The 23,074-nt window shown below is 32.7% G+C and overlaps 1 protein-coding gene across 5 annotated transcripts in view; it reads left to right on the top strand.

The window, feature by feature from the left end:
- LOC117232936 (protein kinase C and casein kinase substrate in neurons protein 1) overlaps nucleotides 1–23,074 on the top strand; it is a 57,367-nt gene that overhangs the window by 20,967 nt on the left and 13,326 nt on the right. The window contains exon 1 of one of the 5 annotated variants that reach the window (XM_033492730.1): nucleotides 9,905–10,183. The exons of the other annotated variants lie outside the window; for them this stretch is intronic. The gene's annotated coding sequence lies outside the window, so the exon portion shown is untranslated. Of the gene's footprint in view, nucleotides 1–9,904; nucleotides 10,184–23,074 lie in introns of those variants that run through there. 5 annotated transcript variants of the gene reach the window in all.

Below are 23,074 nucleotides of genomic sequence, written 5' to 3'. Positions count from 1 at the left end.
CGACTACGTAGTAAAAGGAATAATAACAACAATCGTATCTTTATAAAACTTAGAAAATAATGTGCTTTTACTTCAGAAAAGTATCGTTAAGTATAGTCAAGTATATGGTATCGAACGCGTAACTGTATTTAATCAAATATATTACTCAAAGTATGATCTTATCGACGGATATAATATTCTTCAGAAACATTATTATGCAAACACATAGGCCAACCATAGTGATTCATATATTTTATCGCGTGCGACGTATAACACGTAATTTCCATTGACAGTGCTCGTTAATTTTTCCAAGAGAATCTTTTCAATAGAATAATCCATTCATTCGATTCCGTTCACGAATCAATTTTTGTGTTTTACGAATGCTTTGTCTCTTATTCAATCTTTTTATCAGACGTAACCTTTTATTCGGTTATTTTTTTAAATAAATTTATCCTACCTAATCCAGACCTATCAACATTGCAAGAGAATATTTAAATTAAAATTCAACTGGCTCTGTTTCCTATCTGATCTCCCATTTTCTCTTTATTAACTAAGTATGTATATGACATCTTTTCTTATTAATTAGGAAAATTTTTATCTAAATATGTTTATCAAATACTTTCGCCTTATGTGAGAATCTTTTCTAATGCAAGAATTGTGACTTGAAGACATATGTACGCATTCATATGGAGAAGTTTTTATTTCGCCGCATTCATTTTCTAGATAGATACGAATGTTAGATTCGTTGTACGTTTCCCATGAAACGACTTGGAGCAACTTCCTGTTGAAAAGAGAGAAGCAGATGTGGCCTTCATAAAGCCCTTTTATTGTGTTCCTCAATTCTATTTAACATAAGAATCGCCTCGAATACTCTATAATGAATACTCTGTGATGGATTTTCTCAATCTGAAAATTATTATACGTTTTATTACAACATATGTTTTGTCGTCAGAAAGATAGAAATAGGAAAATTCTGATACTCCATTTATTTAAAAAAAAAGGTAGAATTATTGCTGAACTTTTTTGAATTTTTCCTGAATATCTACAGATTTTCAATTAATGTTATACAACTGATTACTATAAAATATTATAGAACAATAAAAAATCTTATAAAAATTCATTCATTGCTAATTTTATGGATTATAGTAATTACTAGATAGTAATTTTGTTATTAGAGTATCTTAACGACGAAAGAATGCAATCTCTACGAGAGGTATCGCTTTCACCTGTACGTATAATCTCTGTCACTTCCGGAATTGTGTGTATTCTTGTCGTAAGTGGTGCGTTTACGTGCAGAATTAAATTTCAGTTATCATTCTTAGCTTCAAGAACGATGCTATCTAACGTTATTAAACTAGATCATGAATAACGGTGCGAACACGTTGCAATAAGGTGATCGTGTCCCTATAACGTTGCATCTTATGCAACTCGTTTGGATTTCAAAATACTCTTCCTAACGGTTTCATAGCGATTGTCCTTAATATTATATATCGTGTCGCACAAAACATATACTTTAATTTTTAAAGAAGATACTCCGTGCATTTATTGTTTTCTTGTAATACTAAAAATTAGACTTATCATTGAGTGATAAATATTTTGATATTATATTTTTCTTTTTATACGAATTAATTAAATTTAGAGAAATGTGATCGTCATAAACTGTAAATGTAACGAATGCATGAAAAGGGAGAATAGATTTATTTTGTTTATAAAGTAAAGATAGAATTGCTTTTTAGCTTGTACGTTGCCAAGTATTTCCTCGTGTCACGAAGGTAGCTAAACTACTGTTTTATTGAATCGTCAACGCCTACTTGCTTAAAGCTGTCGATATTGCGTACGTCAGAAGTCGTGTTAATAAAGGACTTTTATTTTAAGAGAACACGAAATAACTAATGGAAATTATTGAGCGAACAACTCCTTATTCCCTTCATTTTACAAATGTTACACTATCAATATTGCCAATACTGTCGTTCATTTACTTTCGCTACGTTGTTTTCAAATATTCCTTTATTCACCGATCAATGTACATTTTGAGAATTATTGAATATATAGTTATATTTAAATCTACTGCGCTTCTCGAATTTCTATGTTTTTACTTCTACTTTAACAAACAAAAGGACTTTAAGAAAATGTGTTAAGAATGAAAAGTCACATGATTGAATTTAAAATCATCCAAAGAACACAGCAAGATTAAAAAATCTCTTATTCTCTCGTGTAAAAGCGTATCCCTTAAAAACTAAACTTACACTTCCATACACGCAAAATCTATTTTAATTTCAGAGTTCTAAACCCACAGTAACGTGAGTTTATGCACCGGGCGAGATGTAATACTCATCTAAAAACGTTTCCCTCGGCACTCGCGCGGCCCTTTCACAGTCAGAAAAATCATCTTCTTTTTTCTCGTCACCCCATCATTAAATCCAGCGTTTTCGTGTCACTGTAAGGGAAAAAAGAAAAAGCCCTCGACTGACTATCTTTGAACATCTCTATGTATAATACGCGACAAAACCGACGCTACGCGACGCGATAGTATTTATAGAGATTGGAACAATGTACGTCCACGTTATTAATAGCATCGAGTTTCTTCCTTTATCCTGTTAATTGTTCGCAAAGAAAAAAAAATAATTTAAGGTTATTTTGCGTCGTTTTCAATGCATGTAATTGCGAATCATCCGGTTCAAGTACTTTTGACGGGAAATATAGGATACAAAATTAGTCAGAACTAAAATTACATATATTTTGATCGTCAAAAGAGGAGAATATTTTATGGGAGACCAATGGAGTGTAATTTTAAAATAAAATTCTGAATTAAAATGAATCGACAATCTTAAGACCAATCGATTGGATCAGGATTCCCTAAACTTTTATGACACGAAACCCCCTTTTGAGAACGATAAAGTTTAACGATTCACTCGAATATTACACGAAATGTAGGTAATTGTGAAGATTTGATTGATCAGCAATTTAAAATTGATTTGATATTACGAGCGGAGAAGCACTAGACAGAGATAGTAATTCGTCTTTGAATTGTTTATCCGACGATTCTCTATGAGTAAAACTCTTCTAATGAACATGTAAACTACCTTCACATTTTAATATTTAACGCAACCCATCAAAAATCATCTTCGCCAGTAGCTCACGAATCTATTGGTTAGATCAACTGGTATGTTCGTTTAATTCTTTAATCTACAAGCTCGCTGTATTCAACTCAGCAAAGAATACTCGAGGAAGAAAAGAAAGAATAAGAGAAAACTAGGAATGGACGTAACGCCGCGTGCAATATTAACATCGACGTTTATACAGCGCACTGAGACGATGAGCGCGCGAGCGCGTAATTTACACTCGTCATTCAGACGGAGTACATCCTCATTAAACCGATCAGACTGAGTTTGCATGCATTACCTATATGAAGATCGCGGGACGGTTCAGAAGGAGACCGCGCTCGAAACTGGCGAGTACTCAATCAGGAAGCCACATGGTCAACTTCCGCGAAACACCGAACGCCGAAAAATAAATTATACATACGATGGAATTACCCGTCGTATTTGGAGCGGGAAACATCCCGTTGCCCCGTTCTTTTTCTGCGGCTTTGCTGCGGAACAGTTAGATCATAGTTTCTGTTCCATTTGGCGGAACCGAAGTATCATTGTTCAGATATGCCATTGTAATAGTAGAAACATATACAGATTTATGAAAATATTCGAACACTTCTACCTAGATACCACTAGTGACTGTATATTTTGTATCTTATATGAAATAACTTGGAATTTCATAATATAGCACTATAATGACGTCTATCATGATTGTATTGGTCAAGTTTAAAACGAATCCAAAAATATATATAGAAATCACAAGATATATAGTATGGGTATATATATATATATATATATATATATATATATATATATATATATATATATGCATTTTTAGATTGGTTTCATGTTAAAATGGTTCCTTCTAAAAACACATTATATTTGTATTTATCTTTAGAATTTTCTTAATCTTAATAGTAATTTTACACGGATGTATATTATTGTATCTTGTATCTAGAGCTGTTGCACAAACGATTGTCACACTCGTACCTTCACCCTGTGAACGTGTAGTAAAGCTACAAAGTGTCTCATAACAACCGTTTCTTTTATGAGATTTACTTAGAGTCGGGGAGGAGTTCTTGTCGTAGAGAAAACGAAGCCTGGTGTGTAGTTCCGTGGTTCGGTTTTTCTTTTTAGAGAGTATTTCAGAATTACAGGCTTCTCTACTTGTGTCGGGGATGTATTTGACATCCAACTACATACCTCTTAGAATGCTGAAATTTGTAAGTTTCATTTTGATATTTATAGTAAGAATGAGGAATTACTAGGTTATTACATAAAACTTTATACAAACACTTCGACTATTATCCACTATTACGATACGACATAATACATGTTATGTACTCTCAGGCACAAACGAGTTAATAAATCAGTGCAACATATAATTTAAATAAATTAATTCTTATGTCTTTTCAAAGATGAAGCGCATACAATCTTGCAAGTTGATCAAATTTTATAGCGCGTAAACGTGTCTTCGTGCAATAAAAATCTACGAACCCAAGTTCCTTTCGCGAATGATGATCATTACTGAAGCTTCACACGATGTCGTAAAATGTCCAACACACAGAGTTCGGGCTCTTCTTCTTCTTCTTCGTCTGTGAGAGTTCGTTAACCGTGGACATAGTACGAATCCGTGTATGTAAAGTGCAGAGGTACATAAGCGGTTCTCCTACCATGTGCAATATAATCATCGTCAGATTTATAACAGGATTGAACACAAATAGGGCCTCTCGAACCATCAAGCTACGACAGTCGAGGAAGCCAACCCCCTTTGTACGCTCTATTGGTAACTTAATCAATAAAGACAAGAAACGTAGTACGCTTTTTCCTTATACGACGACCCCACTTACAAATTAAAAAGGTGTCAATTGCTAGATTACTAAATGACAAAAATAAAAAGCGACGGAATAACAAATTCTCTTCTTCCTTTTTGAGGGGAATTTTCCTATTAGATTTACCGAATTTTCGATACTGCTATACGTTATAATTAAAAAAGAAAAAATGGTTTGTTATAGATACTTATAAAGTTACTCGTAAATTAACTAAGTGCCAATTACTGGAGGCAAAAATTATATATCAATAGATCCTTAAATTTGTGTATCGGATTTACTAAAATTATTGATCTAATTATAATTATATTAATATATATTATAATAGAAATATTATAAGAAAAGTGTACTATTACTAACATTTCAAAACATTTGCACTAATCTTACATTAGAAAACAAGAAAAGTTTCTATACAAACGTATATAATACAAATGTACAAATCAGTACGTGTATAAAATACGAAAATTTCATGATAATATTTTCCTCCAAAATAGAGAAAACCTCTATCAACATCATGCTACGGAATAGGAAAGAGTGTATTATTTCTACTGAACAAAACCGGGGAAACCATTTATCTCAATTTCAACAACACGAGCTATTTCGCTGACGAAGATAATTCCCGAATTCGAAGAAAGCGTGCGCCTTTAGCTTACATAACAGTTAGCGAAATGCAACCGAAGCTTAATCAAACTGGACTAACACGCACGTGCTATGGATGCTATAATGCCGGCAATGTTGGTCAGGTTATCCGAAGCCAACTAAATTCGTTACCATAAGCAGTTAGAAAGCTTGTTTCACTCAAAGGTTATTTTCCGTTTTTCTTTTTTATTCACTTTTACATTCAAATTTACTCCGTCTTATCTATCGTAATAAATCGCTGTGCTGATAATAATTTAAGCATCATAATATGATCACACGTGTTGTTCTACGACTCATTATTTTTCTGCCATTTGCAAACATGTAACAAAAAATGTTTTAAGCCGTCGAGGTGTCGAGTGTGCTACAAATGACGACAAAAAGTGTCCGAAAACACTTTGTTTTCATAGCGAAATCAGGCTCACCTTAGGCAACATAAATAGGACCATACGTTGTATTTTTTCGTGAAATTGGATCTTGCGACAAATTCCAAAAGCATATTACACGATATTTTTACCAACTCGATATTACGTTTAATACTAGGTAGGTAATGGAAATAATATTTCATTCGTTTATACATTTTAGAATATTACATACGTGTCAGAAAGAGAGAATTACTGGCAGCGTGTAGTGTTATACGCCCAGACATTCTAATAACAGCAAGTCATTCAAACCTCTGCAAAAGAGCAAAATGTTGTATTATGGAAGGCGATATGCAATTTGAACAATTTGCAAGTGTACTGACATTATAAACCTGGTATCGAGTTTATATCATAAAATAAAATATCATGTAGTATGCTTTTTAATTTGCCGTTAAGTTTCCTACACTTTCATAAAGAAAAACAACATATGGTCCTATTTATGTTACCCAAGCTGACCTTGGTTTCGTTCTGAAAACAAAGTATTTTCGGGATTCTTTTTATCGTCATTTGCAGTACACTCGATGCTATTAAAGTACTGTTCAAAACACTTTTTATTACATGGCGGCAAATGACAGAAAAATAGTGAATCGCGTTATAGTGAACACTTGTGTATGTACATAGATTATTACAAAAAGTTATTCGTTTCATAATAATGATATCAACCGTGAAATATCTATAAATATATAAGTTTAAGAAAATTATATTTCCTCAGTATATGTTTAATAAATCTATCAGATAAATTTTCAAGAATATTTTACTGTTTCATATTTCCCATTAATAATCGATGATAGTAGTTGATTTGTGTGACTAGATGGTATTAGGTGGAAAGGAGGAAATAAAACTTTTATTAATATAATACAAATTTTAAACAGTCGAAGTACAAAAATTTATTACATAATTCAATTATTTCCTATATACATATGTTTCATATAAACTATTCTTATAATAAAGATTTATATTTTCCAATGATTTTTGACTACATGACTGTTAAAGTTTGTTTTTATGCCTTACAACATAAAGCTTCGTGATCAAACGATAGCCAGTATGAATAACAAATATCAGGTCTACATGATTCAACAAAAGTTACGTTTATTTAAACAGTTAATTCAGCTTGCTTTACGTCATATTGTAAAGTACGATATATACTGCTATTAACAGTAATCATGGATCGAAGTTCACTATTCTCTTTTAATTATCTCCTTATGCAAATATGGTAATGTTCTTTTTAATTTGTAGCCTGATCACTGATCCGTAAAATTAATTGTCAAATTAAGACATTAAAACACTGTTATTAGTTATTCTAAATATGATACGTATCTATCTTTATCATTTTCAAAAGATCATAAATTCAATTTATATCATTCATAATTGCTTGGAAAAAATTAACCATCCTTGACCGATTTGCGATATAGAGGACGCATATAACGCCGTGGGGCTAATTAGCGGTGTAAGCAAATAAATTTTTACGATGAAGGAGTGGTAGTTACGCAGGCTCTCTTCTGTTCTTAATCGATTAGCGGTTAAAGCGTGCGCCAGACCTTCGGCCATAGCAATGTTGGTTTCGCGTGTAACACTGGGGACTCATCGATTCGTCATTTTATTGCTTTGGATCAATTGCGTAGATTGAAGAATCGTGTGTCATTTGAAATTCAACATTCGATTTAATTCAATGAGTTTTACGTTGTTAATTTTTATAGGAAATTGTTTTCTTCCAACTTAATCTTGTTGCAACATTTGGATTCCGTTTTTTACCTCATCATAATTCTTTTTGGTTAAGAAATTTTGCAACTATTTGTAGAAGAACGTACTTCATCTTTTTACTAAAAACATTTGCTTCTCCTAAAATTAAAGATTTTGTTTCCTTTTTTTTTTGTATATATATTTGGAACTTATTTTCTTCAAAGCAATTGTCAATAAAAATTGGAATGTATTACATTGAATAGATGAATCTTGATGTAGTGATTATATTTTAGAAGTCTGAAAAATCTTAACTTCAATAAGAATTGTTGATAAAGATATTTGAATAAAAGACAGTAAATATTGCAGCATGTAAAAAAGAGTTACTCAACCGCATTAACACTTCCATTAGCATCGTAATTATCACTCGTAGTGATAAATGGGTCGAACAGTAGTTTTCAAGTTTCAAATACGTATGATTAACGACATATTTTCAACTTTACTTTTATTGTGAATAACATACAGTATATGAACATAAATTCACCATTATCGGAAACATGTTTTGATATAAAAAATTAAAAAATGGAGAAATAGGAAGTATCTTGAAATCTTCCGAATGTCATCGCCTAAAAAAAGAATTTCTTTCGATCTACCTTATCTTCCCCGGAAAAAAGCACAAAACTTTTATCTCTCCCCGTTTTTCCTCCGCAAGTACGAATATCAATCTACGACAGCCTGATAAGGCCACTCACTTTGCTCCATAAATTTTTAAACACCTCGCGTGTGACTCAGTAAGTCCACAATCATTCTTCCGCAAACGCACAGACTTATACAGGTATTCAACTTTTAACGCTTCTTATATGTTTAAGATTCATGCTGTATACTAATTTTTTACTAGCTGTACATTTGTAGACTATCTTTTGTCATTTTCATAATTTGCATATACATGTCCAAATTTGTTTCAATCTAGCTGACATTCAGATGTTTTCAAAATGTTACAAACTTGTATCTTCCGCATAACCCGCTCTCGAGACATATGAACTTACAAATTGAAGCGAGCAATACAAGGAATTAGCTGAATTGACTGCTCGGAACTGACCGAGTGTTTTAGAAACGTTGGAAAACTGCGTATTAAGATTATGATTATACCTATCTATAATAAGTATTAACTTATTGTAAATAAACAGCCATGTCACTGCGCCACGCCAGAAAAATTACTGAAAATTCTCAACGCGAGAATTGATTGTAATTTCAACAAATAAATAAAAAAAAAAAAAAAAAAAGATTATGATTATGAGAAATTTTCCTTTTGTGTCTCTGCGGTGTACACCGTGCGACGTTAATGCTGGCGACATGTCGAATTTCAACGTTCATATCTCGATAACAGATGGTGCGAAAGACACGAATTGGAAACGTGTTTTGGAAACGTCTCAATGTCAGCTAGCAAGAGCACGTAATAAAAAGACAGTTTCCCGTTAAAAAATTGTAATATGCTTCACAGTACATTTCAAAGTTTGACATGGGTACAGTATATGTCCCCGTTGATTTCATGCAACCTTTGTCTGAAACATTTTTTCGTATCATTCGTATTTTTCCATGTGTTTGAGCGTTCACGGTTAAACATGACTGTATATATATATTTATACTGTATACCTATTTATCTATCTATATATATACATACGATATATAATTGTATATTAAATGCACGCAAAATATAATATTATAATTCTGTGTTATACATACAACGTTAAATCTATGGTAAATGTCCAAATATTAGGTTGTCCGAAAAGTTTCTTTCGTTTTATAAGAAAATAATAGATGCACAACATTTTTTGTTTTATATTATTTTATAGAATTATGTGTAATCCATTTTATTCTATTGAAACAAATGTAACAAGAATATAAAACAAAAAATGTTACGCATCCATTATTTTCTTATAAAACGAAAAAAAAACTTTTCCTACTTACCTAATATTTACCAGTATATGTGATTATCTCCAACCTAATATTTTTAGTAAGTCGCTATATATATTTCACGAAACTAATCTCAAAGTCATTAACGTAAAATCTTTTAAAAACATATGAATTTGCTGGTAGCTAGATGTGATTAAATCATAGAATGCAGTATGAGGTGTTAGCTATTATTATCGTTTCGACTAATTGCATGTCCTTTCTGGCGAACATATAACACAACATCGCATCGTGTGCGTATTGCTTTTTCCACTCTCGTTGAGCCTCGGAGGTAGTCGAGTTCTGGAGAGAGGAACGTCGTCAGTTCAGTCAGTCGAGTCAGTTTACTTTGAACCGTCGCGTCGTACAGTGTGGATTTCCTTCGCGTTCTCTCAGTCGACGCGTTATTTATAAACTTCGCCGTCGATTCATCAGGCTTTCTCAAACCGACCGAAAGTATGCGGTGATTTCAGTGGCGCATTTCAGTGGCGCGTTTCAATGATATCGAACCGGTGCCGTAATTCCGTTCTGTTGGTATAAATTAAGAAAATTGTTCCGTTTCACGAGGATCGTTGCTCAACCATGCCATCCAGGCAAGGTAAAAATCCTCTCTGTTGTATACTTACTGCCGTCTTCTTGCGTATGAATGTATGTACATACTTTGCTGCGCGTGCGACGGACTATCGTGACGAATGGAAACGTGCAAGATTTAATTAGCGTGTCGTTTATGGGCATATAGGGTGTTTAGCATAGAATTAATTATTTTAACAGTGTTTTTATACTTGATAAAGTGAATATTTGAAAGTTGTATACTTACTATCGTCTTCTTGATGAATGGAAACGTACAAGATTTAATTGAAAAATTCTTTGCGGGTATAAATATATATAGGGTGATCTAAAAATCAGTCCTCCTGATTTTTCAGATAGTTCTGATCTACGGACAAATGAATGTTTTGAACAAAATTTAATCAACTTTCAATCGACTGCAAATTGCAGTATGAAGAACTTTTTAATATTGCAACTTTATAGCCGATTGAAAGTTGATCAACTTTTGTTCCAAACATTCTTTTGTCTATCAATTGGAAGTATTTAAAAAATCGGGGACTAATTTTTAGACCTGTGTATATAGGGGAGTCCAAATATAGAATTAGTTAGTTTGAGGATGTATTTATACTTGATGAATTGAGTGTTTAAAAGTCGTATATTTACTATCATTTTTTTATACACTGTTGCACATGCGACTTTTGATTTGTGGATCTACAAGACACAGCCGAATAACACGAGAAAGCCGACACGACGTGATTTGTTATGGAAAAATAAGAAAATAACAAAGAATAAAAATTTCTCATTTTTGGTTTAGTTCTCGAGAAAATCGAGTTTGAAAACTTGAACATACTTGAACATAGCTAATTACTATGATATGGATATGAGTAAACAATCAATAGGATGTTATTGTAGAAGCGAAAGTAAGTAAAACATATGAAATGCACTTTTTCGTTTGACGCTTTATTTTCAAGAAAATAGAGTCCGAACATTTTTATATTCGACTTATTTTCACACGTAGAATGACCTCCTGTCGATTATTTAATCCTCTGTAATCCGGAATTAGCCATGTTCATGTATACTTCATAAATTTTCAAAATCGATTTTCTCATAAACTAACCCGAGAATGAAAAAAGTTTTATTCTATATTTTGTTTTTTTTATTTTCCTACAAGGAATCATGTTCTGCACGCTTTTACATGTTATTCAGCCACATCCTCTATAAGGTGTCCCCACATAGAATTAACTACAGCGATGTACATTTTATATTATGATAAATTTATCGAACGATTCACATGACAGAACAAACACGAACGTAGAAATGCGGAGCATGGCTGTAAAGTGTGCGCACACGGAATGTTCCAAGTATTTACGTATAGGGGAGTGAATCAAGGATACGCTTCGATAACTGGATGCATTGTTATGTGCGCAACATCCTCGCTTATATAGGGTGTTCCAGTAATCCCAGTATAATAGGTAAGGGGATGATACTTAGTTAAGAAAAAATATGTCAAAAATATAGAATAAAATTTGTTCATAAGACGCTTCATTTTCGAGAAAATGGAATTTGAAAATTAATGAAGTACGTGCTTCAGCCCTAGCGATATTTCTTTACATTTGTATTCGTTTGTAAGTGAATTAATATGGAATACGCATACCATGCGTTGCTGAAGGATAATGACGCGTATCAATTCTTCGAAAGCTTGATTCTAAATTCCGGTATAGTGTGCGGATTACGTTCACGCGAGCGAAAATAAAATAGAAAAAGGGGAAATTATACTGTAAGGATGAGGTAGACGCGTCCAGAGACTGCATTTCCTTTGCGAAGGATACAGTTAATTTCGAATGTAGCCTAGTAGAGGAGCATGGCTAGCGGTTTACCATAATTCAACGAGAAAGAAAAACACAGACTCGGATATGCTCCCGGCTTATTTAAAATGCTACCTTCGTTATGGTTGTCGGTCGGTTAGCTTCGTTTTAGAAAGATATTAATTATAGTGCTAATTATTGTAACCGCGTGCAATGCTTATTCGTTATTGTATTTAATCGTGGAAATACGATATTCCATTGGATAATGAAAAAATTGCGATTCCTCTGTTTTTAAGAAAGCACAAAATAAAATTCAAATGTTTATCATTTACAATAAAATCATATATCATACTATTATCTATACTAATTATAATAGATCACACTAATTATTAAATTAATTATCATGGAATATTTCTAATATGTACTAGCTTATGTGAAATAATTATAAAAAGAAGTTATCGTCAATCAATCATAAAACAAATATTCCATTGTATCGTCATGCATAATACACATTAAAAGGTACTGTAAAAGTAGTGCAAAAAACACAAGACAGCTTAGTATTCATAGATTTTAACAATTCTTTACAAATTAATATCTTAAGAACAAAATTAATCTAAAACTAAAGCGAAAAAGTTAAAGATGTAATTCAAGAATAAAAGTCATTAGATTTCATAAATTCTATAATTAAGTTTAACTCAAAATCGTCCTTATTCGAATAATTCCCATTAATGAAAAGAGAAACGTAGTGTGTAGAAGGTGAAGAGTGGTAAACAGCCAATTATCCAGGTTTTTGAAATACCTCAAAGTTGCTCGAGTGACAAACACACCGCGTATAAGTTGGTAATTTGAGGAAGTTGTAAAGGGACGAGAAGCTTGGCACGATGAATGCTGCAACACGTTAACCTCCCTGTTTCGTTATTTTCGTATGTTATTACGTGTGCAGACGCGTATTACGGATGCGCTTCGTTACACAGTCGCGCACGCTTGCTCTTCGAATATTCTCCCTTATGCATCTCTTCTTCCTTCCCTTCTCGTCTTTCTTTTTTTCTTTTTCCTTTTTATTGCGAACGCAAGCATCCTTTTCGCTTTATATTAAAGACGGTTTTGATTTAATCAAGATTTGAAGAGTATGAGAGATCGTTAGTTCAAGTAGTACCGAATAATTGTCTAATCAATGGTGCATGAAATTCATTTGATTAAATTTTCTATAATTTAGAAGTAGAACTATCAAAGCGATCGGAGTGAGCAATTTGTAATTTTTCATAGGTATTTTATAGATTTAGAACATCAGTGTTTAATTTCCTGTAGAAACGTTAGAGATATAGATTATCAGTTTCTAGCATTTCATAGAGATTTTATAGGTTATCAATCTCTATTTTTCCATAGAAACGAGATCGAATGTTTCTTTCTGAAACTGTTTGTGAATGATATCGTCCAAGTTCGATTCAGGTCGACATTAGCGGTTAATCAAGCTCTCACGATGCCCTAATACTGATTATTAACCTTGACTTTTCTCGACTACGAGCTAATTCGATCATCGCTCATGGAATAATCGCTCCCCCTGTACTAGGGATCTGACCCTGTGTATAGGCAGGGTGATGTTAATTATCAATATCTACAGTGACTTTAACAAGCAAAACATAAAAACATAGCCTCCAAACGATTCGACAAATTAATAGAACAGTACCCGTGGTTTCAAAAGAATTTTCAAATTTTTCTGCGTTATCGCAATTTCGGTTGCAAGCGAAGTTGTAAACGTTTCGTGGCTGACTGATTCACGTAAATTTCGTCGGAGCACCGGTTAAAATGAGATCTCAGCGACGAGGCAACTTGACTGCCTAGAGATGAAACATGGCACTGAAATTTGTCGGAATCTTTACGCCCCGAATATTTCAAGTCTTTTCCTGTGTCACTCCACTCGCTATTCTCATCCATTTTCCAAGCTTTTGTTGGAATTTCAGTTACCCGAAATTTACTTACTACTCGCGATGAAAAGAATTCGGAAAACAAGAAGTGGCTTGACAGAAAATTGGTATAATAAGACATCGAGCTTTATGAAAAGTACTATAATATTCTCATTTAACTCGATAAATTCATATTTACTACTGCGATTCTGGGTTATGATACTCTTCATACAAAATTCACTCATTTTGTTGTCAAACAAATTTCAACAAGAGCCATGCACGTTATTTTATCGATAAAGTCATAAGTTTGAAATAATACATTATTAATGATAAAGGAAAAGGAAGAAGCAATAATCATCTTTACAACAATATTCTTTTTAAAACTTCAATGAACTTTAGACTTCAATTGTAGTGATGCAATTGAGATACGTCACTTCTGATGTAAATCAACGAGAGCAAACATAACGTTGCTACAACGGTACAAGTGTCTTCGTGTTAGAATTTTAATTAGCCGGAAACTTATTTAATACTTACGATGAAAGGAATTTGGAAAACAGGAAATGGCTTGGAAGAAGGAGAAAAAGAGAGAGGGATAATTGTAATAATCATGGCTTCTCTATTCAGCCTCTTGGCCAGCAACTCGTGATTTGTCATACTACGGTGCTTCGAGTAATTAAAGGATCGACTAATTAGATGATCTTGTCCTTAGTAGTACTGTATCTTGTTTAAGCTTTTGAGGTCTTTCCAAAGATTACTCAAAAGTAATTCTACGATTGTTTTAGTTGTGTTCAGTTGAACTTCTATAATATGGTTTGCATCACATAAAGAATTAAATAAAATTTGCTGTAATTACTCTCATTGCAAGTTGCACGAATAAAGCTGAAAAGAATAGACAACGATTGTAAACGAAGACAGAAATTGGCATAGCTACACAAAGTTGCATACATCCTTCAATTCAAGAGGCTGTGTTCCCGAACAAAAGAGCTTTTTGTCAAGACTTGTTTTACCATCGATCCGGACTCAAATCCTTTCTTTTCGTTCAGAACCCTCGTTCACGATCTATACACATAAACCCTGCCCTGTACTATTTTTATTCGACGATTTCTCTCTCACATCTTTTTACAGTGCATTACTTCCTGTTCCTCTCTTCTTGTTCATAGAACCTTTACGATAAATCAATGAAAAGAAATTTCGCAAGTCATTTAATCATAGATAGTAAATGGTAATAAATATGGAAAACACGAATTGCGTTGGTTTCATGTGAATTTTTTATTCACGCTACGCGGAACACTGATGAATTGTGATTACAATCTTATATTTCTAATGCATATTTTATAATATTTGCGATGTAATGAATATAATTATTTTTTCGAAAGGAACGATAACGATATAATGTATAAAATGTGTTACACGATAAGACGACTACCTTTTTTATTTATTCCCTTACATCCGATTGATTTGAAGAAATTTGCACCTGTAAGTCTTTTATATCTTATGTGCATTTGCATATTTCAGACTTACACAGCGTGTAATTGTAAGTATCAAATTCCATTGAATATGAAATAAAATCTAATTATGTATCAGTTAATGAAATCATGATTACTGTATCTCTATGGGTTAATATTAGGAAACTCAGTTATTTCTAATGTAATTAAAAAATTATTTGCTTAAAAAATGACGACATGTCCCATATGAAAATTTGCTGATCTCCAAGATAATACTATGTATTTACATTCTCTTAATTACGATAGCTAATACAAAGCTAGCACCTATATCTATGATATAAATTTATTGATTTATCACTCCATAGGCAAATTCAGTAAATTTTATATTATACCGTAAGATTATTAAAAATTCGATATCTTTATAGGTATATAAAGTTTTAGTGTATTAAGTATAGGATTCTGCGGTAACGACAGAGCAAAGAGTCAATTTGATCAAGATTCCTTGTTTACTTTTTTCTTCTATATAATTCTGTTGCTCGACAAATATTTGTACGATTTTGAAACGTAGTGACGTAACCTACCACAACACAACTCTGAACAATGTATGACGTCATGACCTAAAGGGTTTCTTGTCCAAGGCCAATGGGAGAAGCTTGGCCTAATTGCAACGTTGTATCTTAAATTCTGAAAAGAATACTTCTAACAAAGATTCTGACTTTCGTCCTTGCAATTCTAGGTAGACTCAAGAGAAAAAAAATCATTTTTATATATATCAGGTTGCCCGAGAGTTTCTTTCGTTTTATTAGGAAATAATAGCTCCACAACATTATTTATTTTATATTATTTTTTCAAATTATGTATGATCCATTTTGTTCTATTGCAACAAGAAGAAACTTTTGAGACAACCTTAATACGTTATATTATATATATCATATCTTATATTATATCATTTTTATTATATAAAATAGGTATTTTTCCTTTTATTATCGATATATTAGTCTTTCTTCTTTATATTGAAATTTCTTAATAGAAATAATTTGTAAATATATTTATAAAGAATGACCCAGTTTATAAACGAAAAATGTAGAATTAATCTTTCTTAGAATTTTTCTGGTATTAGTTTTTTCTTTTGATATTAAAATTAATTTGTTTGTGATTATTAATCCTCGAGGAGAGAAAATTATAATGGCTGAAAATCTGGGATATACATTCTTCTTCGGACGTTTAAAAATCTGGCAATTTATCTAAAAGCTTTCGCATTCAGCCTCTAAAGTAACTCAAAAGTGTAAACAAAACTGGAAAATAGCGGAGCATTATATCGCAACGTTTCCTACACACAAATAATTGAAAAATGAGATATTCAAAATTAAGTTTTGCTGTGAATATAATTGGAAAAATATCTTTTTAAATTAAATTTCAATTATGAATTTATAACTTGTCTAAAATTATCGAACGATAATTTCTGCGTTATGCAACGTCTAATACGATAAATTGACGTTAATTTGCTGATTTATCGAAATTCAATATTGGTCTTAACCTACATCTATATTTAGGGAATTACTCTGTGCTCTAGAGTATAAGATAAAATATTAGCTAAATTATTAAATCACTAAGTTACTAAATTATTAAATTTCGGATTAATGGTACAAAATTTTTTCACTCAGAATAATTTATTAAAGATTATTGTAATATACATAAGTACATTGTAATATATAAATATATAATTACTAATTATTAAATTACTAAGTTAGTAAATCGTTAAATGTTATCTCAATGTCGACGATGAATTATAATAATCTTCTCCATTTCAAAGAGTTTCCTCGATCGCAATTAAATTCTTTATAAAACTTTCGATGTACAATAGACACACTTTACTTTCAATCTCTTTATCAAAGCAAGGAACAAAACGCATTAGCCCATTTATTTCGATCGTGCCGTAAAATTGAGTGTATTATACGGATACCGCACATAAATTCAAGGACGTAATGAAAACCGTAACCAGGTCGATCTCCAGTAACCTCGTGTCGACGACAAATTACTATTTGCAATCTTTCATTGCCAAACGCTGCGATTTCAATAATTAGCAAATTGAAACTTATTAAGCCTCTATCATAGTTATCAATCTTCGTTTATTATCATTCATTCCATTTAATAATTCATTATTTATATAGCGCCAGAAATACGTAGGTAAGCGTTGATTAAAATAAGGATAGATGATACTGAAAGCAAATACGTACCATAAAATCTACAAATTTTATTTTCTATTTACTTTATGTTTCTTATAATATCCACATCTTTCAAAAATCAAAAAAATATTCCTCCAGTTTTATTTCATTCTTTTTCCTTTAAAAAGTAGATATTTCTTCCATTAGAAATTGTTGTTTATTTACCGAAATGTTTCTTTCTTTCGATATAAATTGCCTCATTTCCCTGATACGACTAAAAACTAGGCGATCGATAAGATGATGAACCGAAGGGAAAAATTTCTCGGTGTCTGTCGAGTATGTTGACCCGCGCTGGTTCGTTGAAAGCCATCAGACTACCCAGAAGATGATTCCATGAATGACACACTCACACGTTCACACCGTTTGCGAATCTGTTTCACTTGGTAAGGGTATTGAAAACATGAATTGCTCGACGTGTTGCTACAGAAAGAAGCTCATTTTCCTACACAATCATGTTGCCGGGCCTCTTTGAGACGCTCCAGAGAACTACTTCGAGGAACCAGTTAAGAAGTTCCAGGCGAGAGGTCAACTCGCACCCTATTTCCTCTAAAGTACACTATCGTTCATAAGTATTACATCAGGACATCTGTTGGTTTCATAATATACACGTGGTAATTGAAAAAATCAATCGGCCAGAATTTTTTACTTATGAACAATTGGCGAAAATTTGTGTTTAGGTCTTAGACTAAGTTTAGAACGTTTACATTCATTAAAATGTGCTTATACACGTAGACACAAGTGTTTATTGATTTTGTTATTGGATTAAAATGAAACATGTTCCTGCATAGTAAGTTGGGAAAATTGATCGTAACATAGTATCGTGTGGTTACGTAACACAAGTGTTTCGTAAACTATCGACAACCTGTCGATAGCTGTCAGTCACGTAGAAGTGAGCATCATTTTGTAATAGAAAATATTATCTTACTTGCTGAAGCTTTCCACATAAATTGGACATTTCAATAAGAACGAACTACATGTATATGTGAAACGAAATCAAAAAATTTCTTTTGATTATAAATTAAGCCTTTGCATCAAATCAATATTAATAAATGATAAATAACTGTGATATTTTACGCGTTTACACGAAATTTAAAGATACAGAGGCACAAAAAAGAGAATGTATGTACTACACGAAACTATATAAAATATATAAAACGAGTCTTTCTACTTAAATTGTATTTCTATAGTTATGTCCATAAAAATATAAATTTCCATAAAAATCCGCAGTTTGATAATAAAAATCTTTATTGTTGGCGAATCAATCACCTATTGTCGAATCAACTACAAAAGACCCATGGCTCTTCTTTAGCACGTTGGCATCACGTACAAAAATTGACAAGTTTCAAGAAACAAAATTTCAGTCCCAACGAAGAACCACACCTCTGTTCAGCGGACAGCATGTTAACAAACTGCTACGTATTCTTTCATCAGAATATTTCTAGAATCATGAAACAGTTCATATTTTTATACAATGTCATCGTTCTTGCTCCTATAAATGAAGATATAATTACAATTGGAGAATTGGGTCAGAAAGATATTTCTTCTCGGGCCGAAAAGACGAGGACGAAGCGCATAGTTGGTTCCAAAAGGAATTCGATACACGTAAAGTTCTTACTTCTTCCTCGGCAATTCGTGTACGAGGTTGCTTTTAAGGCCATCCATTTCCTCGGTTGTTGTATTCCCAGCATTGTTCTTGCTGCATCGCGACACAAATTCCCGCCAAACAGATTTCTGATCTCTTGCTATTGCTCGTGTCTTAATGAACAATCTGTTTAAAAGTAGTTTGCCTCTGTCCTTTCTCTTGACAACAGTTTCAAGCTGTTAAGGACCAAGCAACAGTTCATCATAATGTTACGCGTACTTCAATTTCTTTAAATTTCATAAAATTGTAGAATTTCGATGGAATAAACGGTGATGACAAAAGTATTAAGCAAATCTTTTGAATTCTCCTTCAAAGCTACGACGTTAAAGCGCGGAATTCGATAATGTAAAATGATTGAAAAAGATTTGCAAGCGAAATGTTGTGTAAACAGCGTTGGCTTATAATGGATTAAAATGAAATGTAATGTTTTAAATGATAATATAAAAAGCATGATTATCTGCTTAGATAGAGAAAGAAATCTCGTGCATTCCGATTGATTGCACTTAACTTAATCGAAAAATCATGATAAGAAAAATTAGGTAATGTGCCTCTTTTGTTGCTTTTACGGAAATGTACCCTAATGTACTGTACATGACTTGTTTAAGAAAAACACTTGAATAATGTATATTGGAAAATGTTCTACGATGTGTATATAATCCGAAGGTTGCCTTATCGTTAACCGACGTTTATCTGCAGGTTTTAAATGGATTTTCCTTGGAAATTTATTTCGTATGTGTAGATATCGACACAAAATAAAGACTTTACTTGTTAATTTATAAATATATGTTACCCTGAATAATAATAGATAGTAGATTCATGAATGTGGATAATAGGGATTATTTAAAGAACTATCCGTTTTTAAATATCTCAAAGAATTATCTTATATTTTTGCTTAACGTTTCACACCACAGTTTTCTACAGGTTACGGAAAGTAAATATTCCTTCCTATATTGTAATTATGTACTTTACAAAGAGAAAGGTGAATACACGTAAAACTCCTTTTATCATACTCGTGCCATAGACACTACATAAAAATAACATTCTTGTGTAACCACATCAACATTGACTACGTTATTTTTATATGAAACTATGAACTTTGTTTGTCTCGTTGCTATCGAGACCGATTATCACAATCGAGGTTGTCGACGCTACTCTCTATATGTTTCATTTGTTAAATAAACTATTTAGTTAAACAACTAATGATACTGCGTGTACATATTGATTTTGATATTGAGAATTTTATTCTCGGTTATTTTGTTTTATTATGTCACATTAAAATAAGAATTATCAATTTCGGAATTTCGAAAGTTTTAGAATAAAACTGTTACAATTTTATTTCATCGTTTATAAATCGCCTTAAAATAATTCACAATAAGTCACATTTATTCCTTTCAATGTTATCGACATTCTTTATCGTGATCGTAACACACAAAACACAGACATTCCAACACGTTTCTGTCGAGTATGATGTCACTAATATGGAAGATGATCGAAAAAATAGCCCGATCAAAGATGAACTTTTCTCCGCTTTTTACCAAACAACGATGAATCATGTATATTTTAAATAGCAATAAAGGAGATCGTAGTTACTTATCCTTCCATCTCGGTAAAATATCGTAGCTTTTTATATTGAGATGTCGGGTTAAAAATTTTAAAAATTCGGAGACAAATGATGTACCAGTGAGAGAAGATCAAGCAAATGCAATCATGTTTTTACTCTTGGGCGCAAGCTGATAATCGTGACATAATGAAACAAAACGAACGTGATGATTCATCTGGAATTGTTTTTCATCGACTGTTTTTTTTTCCTTCTTTTCTTTCTTCATAGTCGATTATGTAAAGACGATGATTAATCGTTGACGTCCCAGCGTCACGAGACATCGATCTATCAACGAATTGCATTTCGTGTATTTTTAGTCTTTCCAGTTAAGTTTACAAGCGGAGTTTACTTTCTCTACTTTTACATTTATTTTCCTTATTAACGTTTAATTGGTCTTACGCAATGGAAATTAATGCAGTTGGGGCTTATTCAACTACTTTATTTAGTTATATTGGGAACAAAGTAATTAAAGATCGGAATTTTCCAGACAAGTAGACTTTAAGAGGAAATGACAAAAGTCGGAATATTTTGTCTTCATGGTTCATGTGAAATGTACATATATTATTTATTTCTAAATTAATATCATTAATATTGTATAAGTGTAAAAAATTAACAGCTTGAAATCGCTAAGAAATGCGCAATATCACAAAATCATTAATTATTCATAAAAGCCAATAAATTGAATTGTTCAAAATCTTTCCAGAAAAGTCTACATTCCTTCAATAACTCGTTTAACCAAATTTTTCCACAATTTTAACTACATCTCTGTCAATCAACCGTCAACAAGCTCATTCCTAATCTGTCATTCATCTGAAATGAAAAAGAAACACTGAACAGAAGTAGACAAGCAAACAAAGAAAAACACGAGATCGAGGAAGCCAGTAAAAAGAAGCGAAAGGACGAAAAATGTTAAAGAAGAAGCATAAACCGCGGAATGCTGCCAGGCAAGAGGATCGAAAGGCCTTTAAGCTCCACGCGGAGGAGGAGAAGGTCGGATCAAGGCTTCGTGGAGTTCGATTTTCGGCGTCTCGAGCGAAAAACAGATGAACCAAATGGTTTCCTGTTTCGTCTCTCACGCGAGAATTCTATGTGTATGTGAGCGCGTGCAGTTCAGAGCGTGACGAGTAGCGATGGGCTTAAGTACGTCGCAAATAGATTCAAGCATCGATCATCTGGTCTTAAATCCTGTAAACCATGGCTTCGCAACATTTATAGGCTGAGACAGACCCACTTTCGTCAAATTTTTTTCCCGGTCCACGCGAAGATTACACGGAATGTAATTGCAGTCGAGAATTAATCGATAAGCAATTCAAAATTACTTTAACATAGATCTGCGGAAAACTAAACAGAAACAGTAATTCTCACGCGATCTTTAACTTACAATCGTTCATCCGACGATTCTCGATGAGTAAGAGTAAAACTCTTTCAATGAACATGTAATTACTCCCATATTTTAGTATTTAACGCGATTCGTACTTTGGGAATCCACGCTTTATACTAATTTATAGAGTTATTCGCGAAAGTATCTTCACGTTTACCATAAAAGATTTTTATGCTTTTGTTGGTAATTTCACTAGCATTGATAATAAGGCAAGATACATCGTGATCATATTGATAAAATTTGAAACGAATCTCAAAATGTATATGAAATTTGTGTCCGTTCTTTTGACACATTCTGATATTGACGCATATGGTGCGTCGCGTCGGTTTAATTATTATTATTATTATTTGTGTCATTGAACTCGCGATATCGAACTTGATCCCATCACTAGTGTGGCAGTGCACCTTCCATGGAGAATGCTCTTTCGCAGGAGAGCGTGCTGATGGAATGAGTGTGGCCATTCCGTACCGTGGAATGTTGCTCTACCGGCTCGATAAGCTGCATGGTATCAGAGATCTCGTAGGCGCCATGACTCGTGTTGATTACTCGATTTCAGCGTTATTGCCACTGGACGAGTTATTTGTGATCCTAGGGCCCTTCAGCTGTGAAATAGATGGCACAACGCTAAATAGGTGTACGTAAAGTGGATATATACGACGATGGTTAAATACAAAGACAGTGTGAGATTTCCGTGTTGGAAGAAAGTTGTTTAGTTTCTGTTCGTTTTCTAGTTCTCGAGAGGATAAATGGAGAATTTATGATCTATTGAAGTGAAGATTTTAGAGAAATGATGTATGGTGGGTTGAAAATTTAAGAATGTGTTAGTTGTGATTCTATATATGTAGTTTTGTTCAGATGTTTATATATATCTAATGATATATTACTGTTAAGTTAGTTCAGCTTGAGAGAGTTTCTATTTCGCTTAAAAAATGTGCAACTTT

This window comes from Bombus vosnesenskii, unplaced genomic scaffold (genome assembly GCF_011952255.1).
Source record: "Bombus vosnesenskii isolate JDL3184/JDL3185 unplaced genomic scaffold, Bvos_JDL3184-5_v1.1 scf7180000013294, whole genome shotgun sequence".
NCBI lineage: Eukaryota > Metazoa > Arthropoda > Insecta > Hymenoptera > Apidae > Bombus > Bombus vosnesenskii.
The sequence above is the reverse complement of the archived record's forward strand: the minus strand, read 5'-3'. Positions and strand labels throughout refer to the sequence as shown.